This window comes from Panthera pardus, unplaced genomic scaffold (genome assembly GCF_024362965.1).
Source record: "Panthera pardus isolate Hobbes unplaced genomic scaffold, ASM2436296v1 HiC_scaffold_20, whole genome shotgun sequence".
Classification (NCBI taxonomy): domain Eukaryota; kingdom Metazoa; phylum Chordata; class Mammalia; order Carnivora; family Felidae; genus Panthera; species Panthera pardus.
The window spans coordinates 22,193,065-22,219,222 of NW_026526766.1; the positions used below are offsets into that span (position 1 = coordinate 22,193,065).

Consider the following 26,158-nt stretch of genomic DNA (forward strand, 5'->3'; position numbering starts at 1 on the left):
TTTCTTCTGAGACCACTCTCCTTGTCTTGTAAATAACTGTCTTCTCTGTGTCGTCACATGATGTGTATCAATGTCCTAACCTCTTTTTAAATTTTTTTTAATGTTTATTTCTTTTTGAGAGAGGGAGAGAGAGAGAGAGAGAAAGTGGGGGAGTGGGGGAGAGAGAGGGAGACACAGAATCCGAAGCAGGCTCCAGGCTCTGAGCAGTCAGCACAGAGCCAGATGTGGTGCTCAAACCCACCAACCGTGAGATCATGACCTGAGCCGAAGTCGGATGCCTAATCGACTGAGCCACCCAGGTGCCCCAACCTTCTCTTCTTATAAGGAGAACAGTCACATCGGATTAGGGCTCATCAAATAATCTCATTTTAATTTAATGACTGCTGTAAAGACCTTTCCCCAAGTACAGTCCTTTTCTGAGTACTGGGTATTAGGGCTTCAATATACGAATTTGGGGATCACAGCCCATAACACTGATAAAGCTCCAACCCATAGTGAAACACCGTGAGCACACTGTGTCATGTGCAACCATGCTCCCTACATAGAGATTAACATAGCACATTCCAGACAGAGTTGGGGAAAGAGAGAAGGGATTCATATTGGTTGGGTGGATGGTTTTGAAACACTTCCCCATTCTCTTACAAATTGTCCTTGGATCAACTGTCAATTTCACCTTTTCAACATTTCGTGTTGAAAATAAGTTTAGAATAGAGATCCACATATCCAAAGAGGAAAGTGGAATGGGGTGATGAGCAGGGGTCTAGGGTTACAAATGACATCGCTCAGGTCAAAACATCTGACACGGAATCAGATGGTACATTTCAGGGATTTGGGTTCTTGCTGCCTTTCTTAATCCATGACAAAGTACTCTTTCAACATATGGCAATATCCCCTTCAAACAATCCAAGATGCATTTTGGGAAATTCAGAACTTGCAGTCTATAATTTAGACCTCTAGGCCATCAAAATCCAATGTGTTTGGCTTCGGTGAACCCAGATATTTGAAGGTTTTAGTGTCTTCCCTGTCTTCCTTTGGACTAGCATGCTCATCTTCTGGAGTCAATCCGATCATGTTGTGGCTTTCCCCCTACCTTTGGGATATTTCCTCCCCATTCAATTAGTTCTCTTCTATGGGCAAAAATCAAGGTATCTAGGTATCTAGATATCCCAGCCATTGAAAGATGCCATTTCATTTGTAATAAGTAGGAGCAAGAACTTAAAGTGATCAGCTTGAATGAGAGCCATCAGAATTGGAATACTTCTGCAAGGCTGGTGTGCCGGATTTTATTTTACTCCATTCCCTTTAGAGAGAACATCCCAACCTGCTCTGGTTCTTTGCTCATTAACAGCATAAATCATGCAAAATGTTAAAAGTCACTGTTGCAATGGTATTTGATAGAGAATTTAAATTAGACCACAGAGAAAAATGATGGTACAGCTCTGAGGCTGTATGATTCATTTCTTCGTACCAAACCAGAAGTTGAAAATGCAATGCAATTTTATAATGAACAGAAGTATTGCCTCTGGCCCTCATACAACTCCAAAAATAGTTAGAACAAGGCTGACCAAAAATCAGAAGGTCTTATATATATGTATGTATGTATGCATATATAAATACACACACATGGACACACACACACGAAGATATATATATATATATATATATATATATATATATATATATATATATATATCCCTCTCTCCTTCCCTCTCTTCTCATCTTTGAATATCATTTTTTCCGCTTCTCCCTTTCTTTCTTTCTTTGTGTCTCTATTACTCTGTCTTGTTTCTCTATCTATGCCTCCTTCTCCATGTCTCTCTTTGTTTCTGTCTCCAACCTATTCATTCTCTTACTCTCTTGCTGTCTCTCAGCCTGTATGCCTCTGTGTCTCTGTCTTTCTTTATTCCTGCCTGTCCTGTTTTCTTAGCCAAGTATCTAAGTCTCTTTTACTATGTGAATCTTGCTCTGTTCCCATAAATGATTCTCTCTCTCCCCCTCCTCTCTCTCTCTCTCTCTCTCTCTCTCTGTCATGTTTAGAGAAATTCCATTTTGATATATTCCTTTTCTATAGAGAAGCTATTTCTCGTGATGCTTGCAACCCACCCCCCCCCACCCTCCCCCCTTGTGGAGACAAAGATGAGAGCTCTTCTGCTCTCGCCAAAGCTGTGCATGTATTTCATGGACCATCCAGCAGAGGAAGTGCCAACCAGTACTTTCTATACCTCTCCACCCTGGAAGCTAAATGCATGCCCTTCTTTGAGACTCAGCTTAGCTTAATGTGAAACCTGCCAGGAGGGTCTCAAGTCTTCACCATAGCCCGTTTGCCCAGAGCTGTACTGTGGAAGCCGTCCCCTGGCTTTGCTATTTTTGCCATTCTAAGTGACTTCTGGGTTATTTAACATAAAGCCCCACATGGTATTTCAGTTTTATGCTTCAGTTCTAAACCTCATGATAGAACTCTAAAGGATGAATAGCTTGTCAGGCTTCAAGAAGAGAGATTATGAAAAGAATGTAGATTTACACTTTTGAATAGTGTAAGGGGCTTGCCATGAGAGAGAAGCAAGTAGGGGCCAGAAAAGCAAGGAAGAATCAATCGCTTTAGGCAGGTGTGCGCATTAGTTCAGAAAAGGTGTATTTTGTACTTTACGTACCGCTAATTCCACACTTGTTGGTAAAACTAAAACAGCACTGTTATCACGTTACTGTATAATTATTATTGTTTCCTAAGAAGTTACTATGTAGTTACTACATTATTACGGAAAAATAAAACATGTTATTTCATGGTAACCATGCAATTAGCTCATGTCACTACCAAATGTACACTTGCTGAACCAACAAAGAAATAAAATGTTCCATTTTTTTCCTCCGTGCTCATGAGTCATAATATTGTCCCTCTTTTAGAAATGACATAATGAATCAATGTACTAACATCAGAATATGCAGATTATGCTTTTTTCCTCGTCATTTTCTTTTCCTCTGGTGAGCAAATGAATACCTTGGAAACTGCAGATGTAAAATAGCACACCAGATAGGCAGGCCAGCAAATGTATTCTATCAAGCAAATCTACTGCATTTAATGAGTGAGGAACAATGAGTCCTTGTTGGCTGTGGTTGGAAGGGGGTACCTTGGCAAGCCAAGAGCCTTGGTGGCTAAAAGGAATGAGAGGAGAATTAAATGCATTTCATTCTGTGTTGCTTGCAGGCTGAAAGCAGAGCGAACAAAAACTGGTACCATGTATGTGTACATTCACAGAAGAATTTCAGTGTCTGCTGCACATACTGAGAAGGAAAAATCCAGCGTCTCAATATTTAAATCAGTTCTATATAAAGCAGACCACTTGGTAAAAGTTTGAATTCACTATCAGAAGTTGGTTCTTGTAGTACAAAAGAGAGTTAGTTTTAGAAAAAAAAAAAGAAAAAAAAGGAGTACACAGTATTCTTTGTCAATGCCAGCATGTCTTTCTACTTAAAGCCCTGTATACAATCATCTTTCTATGAAGCTAATTGCAAGCTGCTTAAAATAATGAGAACCGGTCTGTTTATCGTAACTAATTGATTTCCAATACTTCAAAATTAATTGGGCAGAACAGGTCATCCCAAGCTTTCTTTGAGGCATGTTTTAATAGGCTCTGAATTTAAGGAATTAATGGATAGATTAGTATAATTTATTTTCACATTTGTTATTTTTCTAGAAACAGCTTTAAAATTCTCCTGGGAAGACACCCTATTCTTGCTCCCTTTCTCAACCCTTTCCCTGTTTCTGCACAACACTGAACTCACCTCGCCTTTATTTCTAGCCAGAAAATCCCTCAGCTCCTTAATTGTTTTGAATTTAAATTCTAATGATGAGAATTAGGAGTCCCAGAGATCATCTGAACTCACTAAAGTCTTCGAATTATACGAGACACCCTCTGTGATTAACAAAAACATACCCAGGGAGAAAACTGCCTTTGTCCTTTTCACATACCAGTACTTATATTTATATGTAGATTCCATAATTCATAGCTCACGCGTCATTTCTGGAGAACGTAGGTTGAATTCAACACCAGTTTCCAGTCTTCCTATTAGCACATACTTTTAAAGACTGTTCAAAAGTTGGAAGGCAAGTAAGACTTCCATCAATAAGGAAGTTACTTAAATTCCTGGTGATCTGATTCTATGACTGTCAGTCATGAAAATATGTATGCAGCCTTTTATTTTTATTATTTGGTTTCTAGATAACGGGTCTCACCATGCTGTTCAGGCTAGAGTGCTGTGGCTGTTCGCAGGCACGAACCCACTGCTGATCTGCACAGGAGTTTTGACCTGTTCCGTTTCCAACCTGGGTCAGTTCACCCCCTTCTCAGACAACCTTGTGGCGCCCCCACTCCCTGGAGGTCACCATACTGACACGGAACTTAGTGTGGACACCTGATCAGCGCAGCTCACTGCAGTCCGGAACTCCTGAGTAGCTGGGACTACAAGCCCTTGTCACCTTTATGTATCCTTTTACAGGCAAGACAATCAAGCACCTGTGATCTTCTTTATTCCAGAAATGTCACAGAGATTGAGATTCCTTAAAGGCAAGGCAGATAGAACCAAACCCAAGTTTACATGTGATGAAAACAGGCTACTGTGCCTTTCTCATCTATCCCCTCCCCCACCCTTTGCTGGCCCCAAACTTTCAGGCTTTTACCACAGACAAAACATAACCATTCAGTTGAGCATCACCCCCAAAGTCTTTGTTTGCTGTTAAATATTAAGAAGTGTCATTTTTTCAAAATGAGAAGCATGGTATGGTAGGCAGGATTCTAAAATAGCCTGCAAGAGTTTGCACCTCCCTGGTGTACCTACCCTGTGTGTCCCTAAGACTGTGAGTGGGATGGATTTTACCCCACAATTAGTTATGTTAAAATAAGAGGGATATTCAGGAGGCCTGACCCAATCACACGGGCCCTTTATAAGAGAAGACTCTTCTCTAGCTGGTTACAGGGAAGGAGGTCAGGGAGATGTGCTTGCACTGGCCTAGAAGAAAGCCAACATCCATGTGTAAATGGTACCCATGGGGACCACATGGGAAAGCACTACACACGGTCTCTGGCAGCTGAGAGTTGTCCCCAGCCAACAACCGGAAGAAAAATGGGTACATAGAGTCCCACAGCTACAAGGAAATGAATTCTGCCTATAAATAGGGAATTTGGAAGAAGACTCCAAGTGCAGATGAAAACTACGACCTGGCCGATACCTTAATTGTAGCCTGGTGAGATGCTGAGCAGGGAATCCAGTCATACCAGGACAGGTACTTGACCTACAAAAAATGTGAGACAACAAATCACTGTTGTTTCAAGCCACTAACTGTGCATTAATTTGTTATGCAGCACTAGAAAAATAATACAACTGGAAAGAGAGTGCGTGGGCCTTGAATCTATAAGACTTTTTCACTCTTGTACTTTTCAGCCCAGACATTTTGGAGATACGCTGTTGAAGCTTTGGCACCATATTAGTTTTTCTCTGGCAAAGCTTTAGATGCAGGAATCAACATTAACTGGACATACCTAGTATTTAAAGACTCTGTGGCAAAGAAAGATTTTTTTAAGAGAATCAGAGTTTCCCCCAGAGTGCCCATATGTTCTGTCCACCTAAGTTCTTCCATGAAAGGATGCTGTTTCCACTCAAATCATCAAGTTTCCTATTTAGAAAGGTCCAATTTCTTATTTAGAAAGGCACTTCAAGGATCCTATTGCCATGCTCCCATTTTGTTGGAAGTCCAGTAGACTGAGGGTGTAAATGATTGCATTCTCTGGAATGGTATAATTCACAGATAATGGGAGGGAGAGGAAAAAAATGCTTTGCATCAGCCCACATCACATTTATGAAAGTCACAAAAAGGATAAGGTTTCAACTCACACAGTTGATGCTGCTTTGTTAAAAGGAATATCCCCATCAGATTCCCACATAGAGACCCCAGGAGGAAGCCTGACATTGTCAAACACGCAAAGGCGTGCGACACCGTGTTTTCATTTAATGAGAGTTACTGCAGATAAAGGCAGTACAGCCATCTTTGTGAAGCTGAACCCATGGATAGACTGTCATTTAAAAGTACAATTAAATTGCCTTAAAGGTAAGCCATATTACTGAATGTGAAGCATCTCAAATAGAGCTGTCAGCTAAGTGTTTATGTACGTTCAGCCCAGAAGGCTGCCTGTCATTTGTCATCAGGACATGCTTCATTGAAGAATTTGGGGATGGGGGGAAGCTTGTTGCTTTACTCTGGTCTATTTGTTTTTCACAGAGCTAAATATCTGATCCTTTCATAAATAATAATGTGTGTTGTGGTTTTTTTGTATAGTAAAAGCATCTGCTTTTTAATAACACCTTTATTGAATGTAGTTAAAACATCACAAAATTCACCCCTTTAAAGTGTAAAATTCAGTGGTGTTTATTATATCCACAGAGTTCTGCAAGCATCACTACTGTTTAATTTTAGAGCATTTTCATCACCCCATAAAGAACCCCTGTACCCATTAGTAGCAACTCCCATTTCCTCCTCCCAGCCCCTGGCAACCTCTAATCTACTTTCTGTCCTAAAGGATTTGCCTATTCTGCACATTTCATATAAATAAAACCATAAAATATGCGGTCTTTTGTGTCTGATTTCTTTATAATATTTTCAAGTTTCATCTATGCCATAGCATAAATCAGTACCTCACTTCCTCTTAAGACCATGTAATGTCCCATTGTATGAATAAACCACCGTTTATCTGTTCAACAGTTGATGGACATTTGGGCTGTTTCCACTGTTTTGGTTATGCTAAATAATGCTGCTAGAAATACTCATGCACAAGCTTTTGTGTGGATCTGTTTTCATTTCTCTTGGGAATGGAATTGTTGGATCATATGGTAATTCCCACGTTTCACGTTTTGAGGAACTGCAAAACTGTTTTCCAAAGGAGTTGCACCATTTAAAAATCTGATCAACAATGTATAAGGTTTCCAATTTCTCCATCTACTTGCTAACATTTGTTATCTTATTTCTAGACTTCTTAGACGGTATGAAGTATTATCTCATTATTGTTTTAATTCCTATTTCCCTAATGACTAATGAGATTGAGCATCTTTGTATGTGCTTACTGATTGTTTTTCTTCTTTGGATAAAAGTCTACCCCAATACTTTGCCCATTTTTAAATTGGGTTATTTGTCTTTGTTGTTGAGTTGAGTGAGTTCTTATATGATAGAAGTCCTTTATCAGATACAACTGTTTGATTTGATTTGATTTGATTTACAACTGTTTTCTCCCATTTTATGGGTTGCCTTTTTATTCTCTTGATGCACAAGAGTTTTTGATTTTGATGATGTACAACTTGTTTCTTTGCTGCCCGTGCTTTTGATGTCACATGTAAAATACCACTAACTATTCCAAGGTAATAAAGATTTCTGCCTATGTTTTTTTTTTCTAACAACTTTATAGCTTTGCTTTTATATTTAAGTCTATGATCCTTTTGAGTTAATTTTTACATATGATATGAAGCAGGGGTCCAATTTCAGTCTTTTACATGCGGATATCCACTTTTCCCAGCACCACTTGAAAAGACTATCCTTTACCATTGAATTGTCTTGGCACCCTTATCAAAAATCAGTTGAGCATAAATTTATGGGCTTATTTCTGGACTCTCGATTCTATCCCTTTGATGAATATGTATATCCTTATGCCAGTACCACACTGTCTTGATTGTAGTAAGTTTTGAATAGGGAAATGTGAGTCCTCTAAGTTTGTTCTTTTTCAAGATTGTTTTGGCTATTCTAGGTCCCTTACATTTCCATATGAATTTTGGGATCAACTTGTCAATTTTTGCAAAAACTGAAGCTGAGATTTAGATAAAGGTTGCATTAATTTGGGGAGTAATGTCATCTTAACAGTATAAGTTTTCTGATGCATGGATATGAGAAGTCTTTCCATTTATTATGTCTCATTTAATTTCTTTCAGTGATGTTTTCCAGCTTTCAGTGTATAAGTCTTGCACTAATTCATTAAGCTTATTCCTAAATATTGTATTCTTTTATTGTTATTATAAATGGAATTGTTTTATTAATTTTATTTTCTAAATGTTCATTGCTAGTAATTACAGTGTGTTTTTAGGATAATATAACTGGTGAATTCTAGAACACTACAGCCAGGTCAAAAACATTCTTCACAGCTATATAAGAGGTTGTGTTACACTTGCAAGAAATTTTGTGTCTTTCTATCTCTATTTCTCATATAAAATTCCCCCTGATTATTAACTAATAGGGATAGTTCCTATATAAAAATATAGCTATAGTATAGAAGCAATATACTCATTACACTATCTTATTCACTCAGGTAAAAACATTTACTGAAAAATTGCTTGAGACACATCAGTGAACAAACAAACCAGGCAAAGTCCATGCCTTCTTGGAGTTCACCATTTTTATGTCCAGGAGTGGTCCAAAACTTGAAGAAGAAGAAAAATAATTATTAAGGATTTTATTTTATCCTGGAGGAAATTTTAATCTGATTAAGACAATGAACAAAATAATAGATTGATGTGCTATGAACACAGTTGTATATACACATGTGCTGTTTGTTTATTAACTCATTTAATCATACTCACTAAAGAATTACAGCAATATGGGTGTCTTGGTGGCTCAATGGTTGAGGATATGACTCTTGATTTTGGTCTCAGATCAAGCCCCATGTTGGGCTCCACACTGACAGTGGAGCCTGCTTGGGATTCTCTCTCTCCCTCCCTTTGCCCTTCTGCCCATGCCCTCTAAAATATATATATATATATATATATATATATATATATATATATATATATATATGTATATGATTTGGATAAGTATTGCAAAGTGGGGCTACATTATTAAGGGGAATTTTGGGAATAGGGAATATGTTCATTAGCTTGATTGTAGTGACAGTTTTATGAATGTATTAATATGTTAAAACTTATCAAATTAACACATGTTCAGTTCATAGTATGTCAATTATGACCTAATACAGCTATTAAACATAATGAAATTTTGTGTATTCACACAATAGAGCATTAAACAGAAATGAAAATAAACAACTATAACTCTATGTGGCAACATAGATAATTCTTAAAGCATTAAGCAAAAAGAAGCCAAGCAATAAAAAATACATAGTCTGATTCTATTTAATATGAAGCTTAAGAACAGGCAAAACTAATCCATAGCACTAAAAGTTGAAACAGTGGCAAATGCTGGGAGGAAAGGAAGAGGTAGAGATCGGGAAGGAGCATTCGGGGAGCCTCCCAGAAGATAAAAATGTTCTATTTCTTGGAGGCAGTGGCATTTACAGAAGCATTTAATTTGTAATAATTCATTGAGTTGGATTTTTATGTTGGCTTCACATACTTTAAGCATTATACTTAATTAAAAGTTTTGAAAAACATACAACACAAAAACATATAACCAAAAGCTATGGATGAGATTTGTTGAGACCATTTCAATAGAGTGACATGAATGCAATTCATATAATGAAGAGTGAAGCAATAGTCTATTGTAAACAGCAAATAGCAAATATAAGTAACCTTTTACAGAAGTTCCTGAAAAAAAGAGTAAAACATGGGATAGGAGTCAAGGACACAATAGAACTTTTTGAAAAAGCACTGGAGATACCAAGACTGCATGAAACAGTGGTTTAGAGCATGTACTGTAAGAATCAGACATTCTTCATTTCAAATCCTGGCTCTCTGTCTTACCAGCTAAGATTTGGGGAACTTATTTAACTCATTTTTCCTCAAATACAGGATGGGTATAATAACTTAATTCTCAAAACAGTTGTGAGGCTTAAATGAGACAGTATATATGGCTCAGCATGAAACACAACATCTACTAAGCTCTTTAAAAATATCAGCAATTGATAATGATGAAAATTATTTGTAGTTAGAGAAAAAAATACCACTGAAAGGGATTATGGGAGCTTTGTAGAATTCAGGTTTGGTCCCCACCAGAAGGCTGCTACTGGGACACAGAAAAGCCAGCACAGAAACTGTCATTCATGAAGGTCTGGGATGACAAAATAGAAGATTTCACTGGGTTTTACGTGTGGCTAGTTTCTCCTTCAAAAATGCTAAGGGGCAGGAAGTCAAAGCACTAAACTGAAAATCTCTGGAGGGTAGATCTAAATATTCCTATTCTTCCCCATCCTCAAAGGTCTAAGAGACAAAACCCCATCAGGCTCTCTGCTGAAGGCTCTGGACATATGCACTGGGAATATGGGATTGAGTCTTACCACAACTGCATTTCCTTCCAGATCCAGCTTAATCCCTCACTGAATTAAGGCGATCAGCTTGCAATCTGTCTAATGGAGGAAAAGTGAATCTTCTCTGGTGAAAGAAAACTTTATATGGATTCTCTGTTCTTTCATAGACAATGTGTAACATGTAACAAAAATGTTACTAGACATACAAAAATGCATGACTATAGGATTAATAAACAAGAAAAAAATGGAATAGAAGCAGACCCAAAGATAATCCAAGTAAACTGTAAACTAGAACAAACTAATCCAGATTAGTAGATAAGGATTTTAACGTAGCTATGACTAACACTTTCAAAATAATGGAGAAAAAAATGGAAAAATAAATGAAGAGGTACAAATAATGAAGCTAATGAGAGAAAGTTAAAGATAAATTTTAAATGTATGAAAAAACAAGCAAAATGGAGGATAAATTGGGAGGTTCAACTCTACAACTAATAGAAATTCTAGCAAGACAATGTAAAGAAGTTATATTTGAAGCTAAAAACTGAGAATTTTCCAATTTGAGGCTTTCAGGTCAGTAGTCCACTCAGAGAATCAAGAAAAATGAATAAATAAAATTGTACATCTAGATATATTGTATCATCAATGTGGCGCATCAAAAGACAATCTTGAAAGCTACTTGAAAAAAGGTACATTTCCTATGAAGGATTGATAAACTAACAGCAATCTAATAGCAGTCATAGATGTCTGAAATCAATAGAGTAATTGCTTCCAAGTGCAGAGGGGGAAAAAAATGATAGCTTAGAATTTTATACCAAAGTACACTTGTATTCATGAATGGAGTACAGTAAAGGAATTTTAAGATACACAGAGACAAAGAATTACCAAGCATAAACACAAATAAAAATATGTTGTTTTCATAGGTATTTACAATATTGAAAACAATTACCATTTACTAGGTCACAAAGGAAGTTTGAATAAATTTCATAGAATGGATGTCATAGAAAAAAACATGTTCATCAATCATAAGGCAATTTAAATAAGAATAAATAACACATAGTTGAAAATACCCTCTACATTTTAGAAACAAAATGAATTCCTAAATCACATATAATTTTAACGAGAAAACTACAGCAAAAATTCCTAAATTTTTGTAAAGCTTGCAGGATGCATCTGAAGCACAGCTAAGATGGAAAGGCCTGATGAATGAAAACATTTATTGAAAAAATTAGAGTTACAGTGAATGAATTGATTGCCCAACTCAGTAGGTTAGAAATTTGACTGAAAAATTCAACCCAATAATATTGAAATAATGAAAAAACTGAAATTAGAGCAGAGATTAGTAAAAACAGAAAGTAAAAAACAAATAACTCATATACCAAAAGCTACTCCTTTGAAAAACGTTTTAAACGCAAAAAGCATAGACGTTCAGACACTAGTCTGATAAATTCAACTAAATGAATTTTAAATTTCTCTGTTCCATAATAGTACCATAAACAAGTACCATTAACTGAAACAAAATATTTTCAAGGTATAGAACTAATTATATATATGATTATAAATTACAAATGAACAACAGACACAATGGAAAAGAATATGAAAAGATATTTAATCTCACAAGTAATCTGGGAAATACAAATTAAAATAATTAAGAGCTACTGTTTCATTTATCAAAATAGCAAAAAAAAACCTTGAATCTAATAAAACCATGGAGGCAGCAATCTTTATTCCTTCCTTGCTACATCTTCAGCACCTAGAACAGTGCCTAGCTCACAAGAGTCACTCAATAAATATTCCTTAAATGATTCAATAAATATTCAATATTGGTAAGCACGGAGGAAACAAATTTCTCTTTTACAAAAGTGGCCTACATGGGTGTCTGGGTGGCTCAGTGGGTTAAGCATCTGATTTCAGTTCAGATCATGATCTCGTGGTCCATGAGTTTAAGACCTGCATCAGGCTCCATGCTGACAGCTCAGAGCCTGGAACCTGCTTCAGACTCTGTGTCTCCCTCTTTCTCTGTCCTTCTCCTGCTTGCTCTCTCTCTCTCTCTCTCTCTCAAAACAAACAAACAAACAAACAAACAAAAATGGCCTACAAACTAATGCAATTACACCATTGAATGATGAAGCTGGAAGGTGTGTGTGCCACTCAACCTACCTCATCCACTTCTAGTTACACACCCTGGAGGTATTCTTACACAAATGCTGAAGAATATAGTCACTGCAACATTGTTTCTAATGAATATTTGAAATAAAAACTCTTGGTTCCCTGGGGGCCTGGTTGGCTCAGATGGTAGAGCATGTGACTTTTGATCTCAGGGTTGTAAATTTGAGCCTCACATTGGGCTCAAACTTTTAAAGATTACTAAAAGATTACTAAAAAAACTTTTAAAATATTAAAATTAAAAAAAAACACCTCCTACTTCCCTTCAAAAAGGAATTGCTTAAACATTTAAAGAACATGAGGCACCCAGGTGGCTCAGTTGGTTAAGCATTCATTCAACTCTTGCTTTTGGCTCAGGTCATGAGCTTGCGGTCATGAGATGGAGCCCCACATCAGGCTCCATGCTGGGTGTAGAGACTGCTTAAGATTCTCTCTCCCCCTTTCCCTTTTCCCCACCCCCTCAAAAAATAATTAAAGAACAGTCATATTATAGAATACAATGCAATAATAAAGATGAATGAAATAAAGCTAAATGCAACAATGTTATAATAAGTATAACAGGTAAAAAAAAAAAGTCAAATTACAAGAATGTATCCAGTATGATGCCACTTATGTAACGTGAAAACAGTCCTACACATTGTCTAATGAAACACAAAAATATTTTGCTTGTAATAAAGCATGCATGGGAATTTTATTTCCCAGGTTTGGGACAGTAATTATTGGGGGAGGTAAGAAAAGATTGAAAATACATGTTGGGGATATTTTTGTTTGCTTCCACAAAAGATCTGAGTCAAGTATGAAAAAATATTGAAATCTGTTGAAGTTGCATGGATGGTAAGGCTAGGTAGGAATGATGTTTAAATTATCTCCGTATTTTCTGCATATTTGAAATATATTTAAGATAAAGAAAGGGGGGGGGAAGATACAAGAAAGGGATTTACCTTGTCCTCCAGCTCGGGGAGTACAGCATGTCTGTACAGTGGGAAGTAATGTCTGCCAAGGGGGAAGGAAGCTATAGCAGAAGTGGGCTAAATGGGTATGGTCATACAGGGCCCATAACCCCTGAGCACAAGATAAGAATTGTGCTTAACAGTATATGAAACACGCTCAGTGATACAGATCAGCATGTAAAAAGCACAACCGGGCAGCAAAGGGATTCATAAAGAGGGTGCAGGATCTGGATAATAGACTGGGATGCCATGTACAACAAAGTCAGTATCTTCTAGAAAACACTATTTATAATTTCGACACGGACCTACTGACAAATCTTAAGTTTCCAAAATAAGGCTCACTTCATCCCGGTAGTGCTATTTTGAGACTGAAAACGAATAAATGTCAGTACTACCGGAATGCAATGTAACTAGGACCAAACATGAGGACCTTTGCAGGGCTGTTCTGGATGCCAAAGACTGATTCAGCATGAGCTGCAGTTTCTTCCTCCCCACACAAGGAAATCCGAGCATCTGTAGCGAAATGAAGATTTAAACTCCGGCTGGCCTTGGCTCTGCCCCCATCAAAGCAGAGCTCACTGAACTGTTTGATTGTGAGTAGCTTCTTTGATTTTTAAACTGGTTAAATATGATGAAAATCTGTGCACAAACTTGCAAATGAACCACAGAAAGACAAAGGCCTTTGAAATGGACATTTCAAATGAGCTAAGTAGGCAGAGGAGCCTGCAAGTAATTGTTCATATTTCATGGGGACTTGGCTTTTCATGAATTCATCTCAGTGTCATCTTTCATACATATTACAGTGTCGGTTCATTAAAATTCTTGATGCAGTGCTGAACCTGGTCAGACTGAAATGGGGCTGACAAACCTCATGTCTGCCGCACAGATAACCAGACCTTATGAAGGTGAAATTAGTTTTCAGGAGCTGTACTGCTCACTTGATTGATTCCGTCTTAGAAGTCATATGACTTAATGTTTCCTGCTTGGGCTGCCTCTGTCATGCAAACATGACCTGATAACACATTGTCAGGAGCGCTCCAGAGAGCTAACAGCAATCTAACATCTTTCTACTGAGTGTGAAGTTCCATCTGAAATGTGCATATTTGATAAGCAGCTCGTCTTCTCTCTGTCCTTTTCATTTTCAGGAAGTTAATCTTCTCTGCTCTAGTGAGTGCAGTGGCAGGATGAGGTGAGCAGACATGCCGCAGGTGGCCCCAAACTCCAGCACACGGGGAAACTCACTGTCTAGAGGCCAACGTGTCTGGACATCACTTCCAAGAGGCAGCCAAGCAAGGAGTGACAATGCAGGCCCGCCGTCCCGTTCAGAAGGGACAGCATTTCCGAGGATGTGGGAAGAAAATGAAATCAGAGAGTTCCATTACTGAGTGTTACTTGACTTTGTTGTCACAGATTCACTTAACCGTCTCTCCACCATGGCAAAAAGCTGTATTGTATATTCAGTCTAAAATACACAGTGCCTTCTTCTGAATTAGAGGTGGCTGACCTCATAGAAGAATTTTAATGCTGGAAGACAGATAGAGGCCCCCTTCATATCCCTTTACAGAGTAGCAAATCTGAGCCCCAGAGGGGCTTCGTTGCGCACCTGAAGTCCACACAACTGAATTAGTGGTAGATCCAAGATGAAGATTCAGGTCTCCAGATTCACTTTGGTTCCCCTGGCACTCCGCTGCACTGTCCCTCACCCAGAAGTCAGACTTGGGCTCCAAAGAGATTCCAAGCAGAAGGCCACATCTGGATCCAGAAGAGCTTCTCACTTCTGATCAAGGCTTCTAATTCTCTCATATATTGTAATATTCAGTAAACAAAGTACGACCATCGACATTATCTCATTGCTCTTCATGACAATGTTATGAGACAAAGCATGGAAGGCATTGTTCTCACTTCACTGGTAAGGAAACTGAGCGTGAGAAAAGTCAGGTGACCTGCTCAAGGTCAACCAGAAAGTACTTGAAGGGGTTGGATGAAGATGACCAAAGAAGAGACAGACACAGGAATCCAAGAATCAAAGTATCCAACACTGAAGAGTGGGGAGGTGTCAGCCATGTTGCCAGCCTGTAGAGCAACCAGACCAGACAAAAGCAAGAGGGCAGGGGACTCCAGAAAGAAGCCCCAACTGAAATGATAATTATCTTGTATGTTTGATCACTGATAAAAGAATATTCACTGGGTGTCAACAGATCTGAAGAAGAATTCTGAAAAAAGAAAAGGCCCATAGAAAGCTAAGTAAAGTTTAAAAAGACAGACATTAATTATCCCCAGGAAAAAAATTCAAAAGGAAGCATTGTTGTGATAGACTGTTTAATTCTAGTGTAAACAATATTTGAAAGTCTTAGAAGGATGATCACTGACTTCGGATTAACTAAGATATGTGATATAAATACTTTGAGAGGAGAGTGGGGAGGTGAGGTTGTAGGAGAGATCAAAGTATAAAAGAGCCAAATCCTCATTACCATAAAAGGAAGTCAATAAACCACGTCTAAATTTGATAAATCTGTTCGTTTTTACAGCATAACAAACAACTATAAATGCCAGAAGCTTAAAAAAGGAACCATTTTACTTGCTCAAGATTCTGTAAGGTAACAATTTAGCTTAGATGGAACGATTTATCTCTGTTCCATATGCTGTCAGGTGGGCTCATTCACATGTCTGTGGTCAGCCGGTAGTGGATGGCCTTATACATGTATCTGGCAGTTGACTGGCTATCAGTTGGGTCAGTAGAGGCAAGTGGCCCTGTGTCACCCCTCGACCAGCGTGCTACCCTAGGCCTGTTTACATGTTTACAGGGCTCCAAAGAGCAGTAAGAAAGCAAACCCCAATTTCAAGTGTCTGTTCCAAATTTGGTAATGATACCTTGGCCAAAACAAGTCACGTAGCAGAGTCCAGACTAAAAGTATAGAAAAGTAAATCCTACTTCTTCAGGAAGGAGCTACAAAACTACATTGAAAAATTGAGTAAATTCATGGATAGAAAGAATCTGTAGCCATTTTTGCATTTTACCATACTAGAAATTAACAGAATAAACATTTTATTTTAAAATATGAATTAAAAAACTAGAATCAAGTTATATTTTATATAAGATTATATTGTATAAATCACAAATATATACCTATAGGATAATTGGGGACAGGATGGCTACTTTAATATTACTTAAATAGGTACACGTACTTAGGATAAAATTTTCAATGATGTTATCTGACAGAATTGCACCAAGTCCTACATCTAAAACTACTTAGAAAGCAAAATTATGTCACCCAGAAATTATGTTAGGTAATAGAAAAAGTGGATCTAGAAATGAAAATTCCAGTGATAGTTGCTATGGGCTAAATGTGACAAAATTTATATATTTTTAAAAGTTTTGAAATTTATATTTCAGTTTTTTTTTTCTTTTAGATCCCACATTTAAGGGATATCATACAGTATCTGCCCTTCTGTGTCTAGCTTATTCACTTAACATAATTCCTTTAAGGTCCATCCAAGTTGTCACAAATGGCAAGAATTCCTTCTTTCTCACGGCTCAGTAATATTCCATTTTACACACACACACACACACACACACACACACACACACACACACACGCATACCACATTTGGCCAAAGGGAACAAACTTCCAGTTATAAGATTAACAAATCTGGGGATCTAATGTACCACATAATGACTATAGCTAATAATATAAGGTTAACAAATTTGGGGATCTAAATGTACAGCATAATGATCATAGCTAGTAATATTGTATCATATATCTGAAGGTTGCTAAGAGAGTAGTTGTTTGTTCATCATAAGTGTACTCTTTGATCCCCATCACCTATTTCACACATCCCCCTCCCACCTCCCCTCTGGTAACCATCAGTTTGTTCTCTATAGTTAAGTCTGTTTCTTGGTTTCTATCTCTTTTTTTCCCTTTGCTCATTTGTTTTTGTTTCTTAAATTCCACATATGAGTGAGATCATGTGGTATTTGTCCTTCTCTGATCAATTTAGCATTAATACTCTCTAGTTCCATCCATGTTGTTGCAAATGGCAAGATTTCATTCTTTTTTAAGGCTGAGTAATATTCGTGTGTGTGTGTGTGTGTGTGTGTGTGTGTGTGTGTGTGTGTAATATATCACTTCTTTATCCATTCATCAATTGACAGACACTTGAGCTGCTTCCACATCTTAGCTATTGTAAATAATGCTGCTATAAACATAGGGGTGCATGTATCCCTTCAAATTAGTGTTCTTGTATTCTTTGGGTAAAACCACACAGTAGTGACATTCCTGGATTGTAGAGTAGTTCTATTTTTAATTTTTGAGGAACCTCCATAGTGTTTTCCACAGTGGCTGCACAGTCTATATTCCTACCAACAGTGAACAAGGGTTCCTTTTTCTCCATATCCTCAACACTTGCTGATTCTTGTGTTTTTTATTTTAGCCATTCAGACAGGTGTGAGGTGATACTTCACTGTACTTTTGATTTGCATTTCCCTGAAGATGAGAGATGTTGAGCACCTTTTCATGTGTCTTCTGACCATATGGATGTCTTCTTTGGGGAAATGCCTGTTCATTCGTCTGCCCTTCTTTTCATTCCATTGTTTTTTTGGGTGTTGAGTTGTATTAGTTCTTTATACACTTTGGATACTAACCCTTTATCATATATGTCATTTGTGAATACCTTCTCCCATTCAGTAGGTTGCCTTTTAGTTTTACTGATCGTTTCCTTCACTGTTCAGAAAAAGAAAGTAGATCTTTTTTTTAAGAGTGTAGACCTTAAAGATTCTTACCATAAAAAATAAATTCTTCCCATAAAAATAAAAAATAAATTTAAGAAAATATGTGACGTGGTAAAGGTGGTAGCTAATACCATTGTGGTAATCATTTTCCAATTGTAAATGTACCAAATCAACACAACACACATCTTAAACTTACATAAAGTTGTGTGTCAATTACATCTCAATAACATTTGGGGAAATTTTTATATGTTAAAACTCTAAATCTCCAGTGTGATAGTATTTGGAGATGAGGCCTTTAGGAGGTAATTAGGTCAAAAGGGTGGTGTCCTCATAATGGGATTAAAGCCTGTATTCTTATCGTTTCCTTTCTCTCTCTCCCTGCTCTGTGAGGATACAAGGAGAAGATCATCTACAAACCAGGAAGAATTGGCAAGCACTTTGATCTTGGACTTCCCAGACTCCAGAAATACAAGAAAGTAAATGTTTCTTGTCTAAACCATCCCGTCTTCAGTAATTTGTTAAAGCAGCAGCCAAACCTGATTGAGACAACAGTTCAATTAAACTGTTTTATGAAATACGTGTTTTAAAAAAGTAATTTTCCTTAATTAGTATGTTAGTTTACAAAAGTTAAACATGTATATAAGCTGAATTATAAATTAAACATCACCACTAGACATTGATTGTCTACACCATATCCCTTAAATAATCAAGTTTGCCAAAAACTTTAATCTGCCACTGAGAAAGTCAGAACTGTTTTATATTTGGTGATATTTAGCTATTCAGTCACATGTAATCGTATATGTAAAAAGAATGGCAGCAACGCATAAATAATAGTTATTCCTTGGTAATGGAACTGCCGGAGATTTTAAAAATCTTTGGTTGGAATCATCTCATTTTCTAAAGTAAATATATGTTGTAATTTGAATGGTGGTATCCACTGCCCACTATACAAGCTCCAGGCCCTCACTTCAAACCCCATATTTCCTGGTAAAAGATTTTCCCCAATTCCCTCAGCCTCCAACATCACCAAGACGATCACCATCTCACCAGATGTTTCTGGTTCCTTCTGACCTGACAGTTTTCCAGTGCTCTTGGGAGGCACTGAGGGTGCTGCAAGGTGATAAGTCATGGTTAGTAATCATGAGTCATGATTAGTGATCCCTAGGTGTCAGCCCTTGGAGTGCTTGGCGTAGAAGGAAGGAAGAAAGTCCCACTCATATGGTCAAGCAATCTACTGACCTCCACCCTGGGTGCTGGCAGAGTGAAGTCCCCTCTCACATGAAGACTGAGTGTTTGATGAGGTTTAGTTACTGAGAGTCAAACAGCAACCCTTGCAAAGATTCTTCAGACAAACCAGAGAAAAAATTATTAGGTATGGAGGTGATGAAACAGTTCTGTATCCTGATTGTGGTGGTGGTTAAAATTCATAAAGCTGAACAGAAGTACACAAGGTCAATTTTCCTGCAGGATAATAATTTAAAAACTAAAATTAAAGCAACATTAAAGTCATGGGAAAAACTAGTTCCACATTCCTCCAGGATAAGAAGACTCATAGTCTTTAAAAACTATATAAAAAGGAACCGCCTGATTTTCACTCTCTGGGAAAAAAAGGTTGTATTGCATCCCAGATAAGGTGTCCTCTCTTTAGACTAGGGCTAAATGCCGCAAACAAAAAAGCCATAAGAACACTGAATATCCATATCAAAAAAAAATCAAAAACCCCTATCTTGCCACGTATAAAATAATGTTAATTTTTAAATCCATCCCATTATTCCAATGGAATATCTATTTCCTCAATTTTGCCCTTGTAAAACACAATTCTGTTAACATCCAACATTGTGGCCAACACCTAGCTCATTGTTTGCCATATCACAGTCATGCAAGAAATTTTTGTTAAATTAATAAATCATATTTGCCCCCAAATTGATATATTCTGATGTAGTCAACACAAGGCCGAAATTTCTCCCAGAATCACCCAATAAATTATTTCTCACTAGTGTCACCAGCGACCCTGTACAGCAAATGCAAGTGAAACAAACCCACGAACGTGTGCACTCAACAGTCCGTGCCCGTCCATCCTCACGTATTTCGGGTGTGGGCTGGGGTCTGGTTCTACTGCTCCAGCCTTTTGGGAGGATAAAAGGTTAATCAGGGGGAACACTGTGATCTTAAGGACTATATTTAAGAATGTTAAACATTCCATATTTTAAGACTGGACAAAGAAAAGGAAAAATATAATTTTAATTACCAAGCACCTCGGGTTTTCTCTTGCTTTTCCTCAAGTGTTGTCAGTTCACATAAAACACCAAATCTACCAATTCTATTTAGCATTGTCAGGATGCCTGTTTGATCAAAGCACTGCCCCTACTTCCAGAAAGGAAAACGAGAGAATCCTTCTTCAATGCTGTCACATCCCAGAGGCTGGGAACCTGAAATGAACATAACCTTTATAATCTCATCCCAACTGTAAGAACTCTAAACTCTCACTATTATATTTCTTTGCCTTTCGGCTTAGGGAAAATCATGCTGCTGACTTAAGGCGAAGAGTGATGAATGAGTGGTTCTGGTTAGTTCAGAACCTCATCATCCTTTCCCAGGCAAACTGTTGATCTATTTCTTGCTTTTCCAGAACCAAGCCCAGGCTGCAGCCACTGGCAGAGAAGTTTTATTATGGGTAAGCAATCAGTGGAATGGGGTGGAAATCTCCAAACAGTTCTTCCATCTGTGACATCAATTCTGTTTGGGAGCAGAGGTGATAGGCCTGTGTGTTTGCTTGAGTGTTTGCTCTGCTTCACAGAGTATAGACATGCCCGGTGCATCACCCTGCCTATTCACCGCACACTCAAAGCTTGCTGAGGTTCGTGTCATAAATGCAACTATAAACCTGGCCACGTTTATTGTGTGTCCCAATTGCCTTCTCTTTTTAACAAGAGGAACTGTCCTTTATTGGTCCCTCTTTCCTAACACGTTTGAGAAATTTTCCTCCAGGTTTGAAGCATTCATTCATTTTCCTTTGAAAGCCTCTAGATGCATTTTTCAGATCAGCCACTAGATGCCCAGATGCCAAAATAAAATTCTAGCAGCTTTTCAGAGGAAAACAATGGTTTTGTGTTTTAACAAAGATAGATTATTTCAGCCGTGCTATCAAAAAGCCTGGGCAAGGCTTTTGTATACTCAAGGAGTTTTGTTTTGTTTTGAAAATGTACTGAATAATGTAATTATACAAATTTGGGGGGAAGGGTTTTCTCAAACCAAGAATTATTAGAAACAAAAAAGCCCAGGGACGCCTAGGTGGCTCAACTGGTTAAGCATCTGACTTCAGCTCAAGTCATGATCTCACAGCTCATGAGTTCAAGCCCTGTGTCGGGCTCTGTGCTGGCAGCTCAGAGCCTGGAGTCCATTTCTGATTCTGTGTCTCCCTCTCTCTCTCTGCCCCTCATCCACTCACACTCTGTCTCTCTCTCCTTCAAAAATAAATAAACATTTAAAAAAAAAGAAATAATAAAGCTCAGAAGCTGCCAATACCTCACTGATGATATAAAGAAGAAGAAAAAATGCCTTAGATCACAGTAGCTAAGAAGCTTCAGTATTCATGGCCCTATTAGAAAGTACTCAACCAGCTTCACTCCCCAGCTTCTCTGCAACAGCACCTAGAACACTAGGGTCTGAACTCCAGCAGAGAGTGAGGTAAACCAGGACCTTGAAGGATCCCCGACGTAGGTGGAGCTAACGTCATAGTTTCATTGTCAGTGCCCTTTTTATTGGCATTTTCTGTGTCTGTTTATTTGGAAGATGAACGTGGCCACCACATGGCCAGAGGAGCCTCACCTTTTGCCATAGGAAAGTCTCTTACTGTCTCCACACTTTGGGATCCAGGTCAAATTTCCTCTTTGGCCTTGGAGAGAGGAGGAAGCCGTTTAACCCCTTCATGTTAAGACTCACCTCTGTTAAGACTCACCTCCTTTCCTGCTCCAGGAAACTCTGGACTATGGGGGAGGAGCCATTCTTTTGCAGGTAACCTACACACTCACCTCAGGTTCTCATCTGGCTATATGGCCACAAGCAATCCCAAAATGGGCTGAGGTATTTAGATTTTTCCATTGTCACCTTAGTACAAGAAATAATTTTCCTTTTTTTAAGTTTATTTATTTTTGGGAGAGAGAGAGAGAGAGAGAGAGAGAAAGAGAATGAGAGAGAGAGGCAGAGAGACAGGGAGAGAGAGAATCCCAAGCAGGCCCTGCAGTGCCCACACAAGCCTCAACGTGGGGCTTGAACTCACAAACCATGAGATCATGACCTGAGCCAAAGTCAAGACTCAGATGCTTAACCAACTGAGCCACCCAGGCATCCCTACAAGAAAGAATCTTCTAATACATAAAGGTGAGCAACAGTAATGTGTGTGAACTCCAGAACAGTGAGTATGAGCTCCTTCTAACTGAAAAGGTTTACGATGAGGCATTGTAGTTCCCTGCCCAAGTGGTTGAGGAAATGGTTCCTGAATGGTGGGAACGATTAGCCCCAAAGGCCTCCTCTCCCTTCCAAATCTATGTTTCTATTATTTTTACAGACCACAGTCTGAAAAGTGAAAAGGACAGGTCCAGCATTTGGAAGCCATACAGAGTAATGATATACCTTTCCCTCTCCCAAGAAAAGAGAGATTTGTTTTCCCTAAGATGGTAAGTGATTCTATGGGGTTCTCAAGGTTAACCATTTGGCCCTAACAGGGCTCTATGTAAGCCTAAAAAACATTTACTTGAAACAAAAAAATCTAGGGAGAATGACACCACATTTTCTTTAGTAATATTTCCTATCCTGAGCTGCTTCCTATCAAATATTGACACCTACGTCATCCAGACAATTCTAGAAGCACTTATTTTAAGGAGTAAGTAAATCTCCTTAAAATGGAAACTTGAGTCAGGCTTCCTGTTAGCAAATGCTAAACCAGGCATCTGACAATGATGATCCTATTATTCAAATATTCTGTAACTTCCAGAAATGCAAATCATATCGCCACACCGTGTCAAGGTGAAGCTTCTGCTCTGTTGGCAGGGGCAAAGGAATGTGTGGAGGGAGTTCTCTGTCAGATTAAACAGACAGAGGTGGCCAAAAGAAAAACCACTTGCACAGATTCGTTCCCTAGAGCAAGAGACCTAGGCAGAATATTTATATTACTTACCCAGTAGTATATGTCAACTAATTCAAAGAACCTTTACATTCCAAGGAACTATGGAGATTGTCCATTTACCAACCTATGGTGTTACACACCATCAAAATTCAAGGTTACGGAAAAGCCAGCTTCCTTATGTGACAACTACCTAGAACAGGGCCAAGGTCTGGTAGTAAAGCCATTGTCACCCCAAGAGTCATTTGTGCCAAAACTGGCTACAGATTCCTCTCTATTAGATAGCTAATACATTTTTTACAGTGGAAAATTATAGCCATAAAACCTGTTTATTCCCCCACTTCTTTATGAGAATCATGCAAAAAGGTAGACGACCTGTGTATGCAATTTAACCTTGGCTCAAATAAATATCATCATTAACATCCTCCCGAAAGCTATACTCAGAAAGCTTTTGCCATCTTGACGTTACCATTTCTTCAACAACATATTTTCAGATAACTATGCACTGACATGGAAGAAGCCTCAATGAAAATGATTCCAGGGATAACAGGCTATGATTTAATGTGTTCATTCATTTATTCGATTCTCCATGCATTTGACATTGACGTATCAAGCACTTACTATGTGCAGGGCACACATTTAAGTATAGGTCTGAGCAAGATCAACAGGCTCCAGTCAGTGTAGGACTTTTGTGTCAACTTGGTATGTCAGTGGCATAATGTAGTTAGGCACAGGGTATGATGGCAAAGAGAGCATGTGCAGAGAGAGAGGACTTTATCTCAGTTTGACAAAATGCAGTTGTCAGCTTAAGAGCAGAACTGGAAGATGGACAGTCAGAGGTAAAGACATGAGAGCACAAGAAAGTCATTTGGTTTTATGGAGAGTATGGGGGTGGGGAGGAGGGTGACAAAACATGAAGCTAGATAGCAGGTAGTGATCAGAAAATAAAGAGTCCACATCACTGTGTCCTAAAGTTCTGATGAATCACCGAAGAATTTTAAGAAAAGTGATGGCTGGCAAAACTACAAAGATCACCCCATCGCAGCAAGAACAATGCACCATAATGGGAAAAGAGAATATGAGAGGAAAGAAAAACTACTACAAGGTCACAGCAAGGAAAATTCTAAGTCAATCATAGAGAAGTTGGAGGAGAACAATTTAGAAGGCAGATTTGTGTTTTAGTTGACCAATTAGATTCTTCCTGACGGGAAGAAGGAGGAATCTACGCTTATTTACTGGCATCTGGCTTGGTCTAGGACTGTGGTATTCAAATTTAGGTACACATTAGAATTAATTATGGAGCATTTTAAAATATCCAGCCTGGGCCCTAGTCCCAGAGGTCTGGGATGGAGCCCAGGGAATTGTATTCGTTAAAAGCTCCCTGGGTGACTAAATGTGTGGCCAGGTTTGAGGACTCGTGAGGGTGATGGTACTTGGAGGAGAGAGGCCATCGTTGCATAGAGGAGAAAAGAGGATGTTCGAGGGTTTCTCTCTGGTCCTGCTGAGGTTGAGAAGGAGGTCAGTCAATTTCTGGGTCAATACAGATTTCAATGTCTGTACTATTGTCGCAACACTTGCCATAACGTCTGTTGAAACTCGTGCTCTGATCTTGGGTTCCAAATGTATAGCTCCTTTTAGTACTGGAAATGTGGCTACAGTGTGAGAAGAGAAAACAACCGCAGGGAAACATTTCTGCAGGAAAAGGGCATAAAAAAGGGTCAAGGATATAACAGCAGGAACTTGAATCAGAATCCAAAACGATGTGCTACATGTTATATATGGGGGAAAACTTCCCAACCCAAGCATCTTTCCTTTGGCTAAACTCTTGAACTAGAGACCTGTTTGGAGCTGAAACTATTCTGGGTGCCCTGGGGCACTGAAGGGATTAATGAATGCTTGTGTAGCCAGCCCATCCCAGAATCCAATGAATAATCAATGGTACTTTAGGCTCCTCAGGTAATTGAATTGCAAACCTGGTAATAAGGAGACTTGTATCCATGGTGGAATTATACCCTATATCTACTTCTTAATGTAGATATTGATGAAAGACCCCTGCTCATATAGATTATTTACTTTCTATCTCTATTAAAAATTGAGCACAGTAAATTGGCTGTTTGGTAATAAGTATTTTCTGCCTATACCTTGTGCTTAATGAAGTAGAACTTACAGCTATAAAGCCCATCTCTTCCACCTCCCACCTATAGGAAACAAGTACAAAGGTTACTCTAATCTCTTATTTACTTTCAGAATTGGAGTGAGGAACAAATATGTGATCACTGGTGTAATGTGGGCTTGAGGAAACCAAAAAGTATCTGTTTCAGAACTCTAAAACTGTACAGTGGATTCAGAGAAATTTAGTCCTGGGGGAAAATCATATTTCTCTTTTACTAATTCTTAGTGTGAATTCCCAATATAAAAAGTAGCATGACATTTATTAGTAACTGAGAGTGTCACTGTCCAAAACTCCCACAAATATTTATAGTAATCCCATTTGAAATTAAGATAGGGAAACTGAAGGACTCCATAAAAATCTGCTTTTTGCTCCTTTTCCTCCTGCTTCTATTCTTGCTAGGACCTGCACCCCACCCTACTTTACACATGCCTTGTAATTCAAATAGTGTATGTCTTAATAAGGGATAAGGAGTTAATGATTTCCCTACAATAGATAACATCTAAGAAAGGGCCAGATGAAGCCATCCTATGCATATTCCAGACCACTGGAGCTAGACCTCTCCAGGTCAGGACTCTCTGGCTCCAAGGAGAAACACCTGGGCCCTCATCTTTGTTCTAACTGGTTCCTTGATGCCTGAGAGAACATGTACACCAGACCACAATCTTCAATAAAAACCCCAGACTCCAAACAAAGCCAAGACTCGTGCTCCTTTCCAGAGTTTCACAGACATTCCGTCTATATCTGCTCTCTATATGGTCAGTAAACTCTGTTCTCACTTCCTGCTGGCCCAAGTTT

At 38.4% G+C, this 26,158-nt stretch overlaps 1 long non-coding RNA gene across 1 annotated transcript in view; it reads right to left on the bottom strand.

The window, feature by feature from the left end:
* Nucleotides 1-23,761: 23,761 nt before the first annotated feature.
* The window catches only part of LOC109258875 (uncharacterized), a 134,835-nt gene continuing 132,438 nt past the window's right edge, over nt 23,762-26,158 (bottom strand). The window contains exon 6 of the long non-coding RNA XR_002076459.2: nt 23,762-24,882. This is a non-coding gene — a long non-coding RNA (uncharacterized LOC109258875). The remainder of the gene's footprint in view (nt 24,883-26,158) is intronic.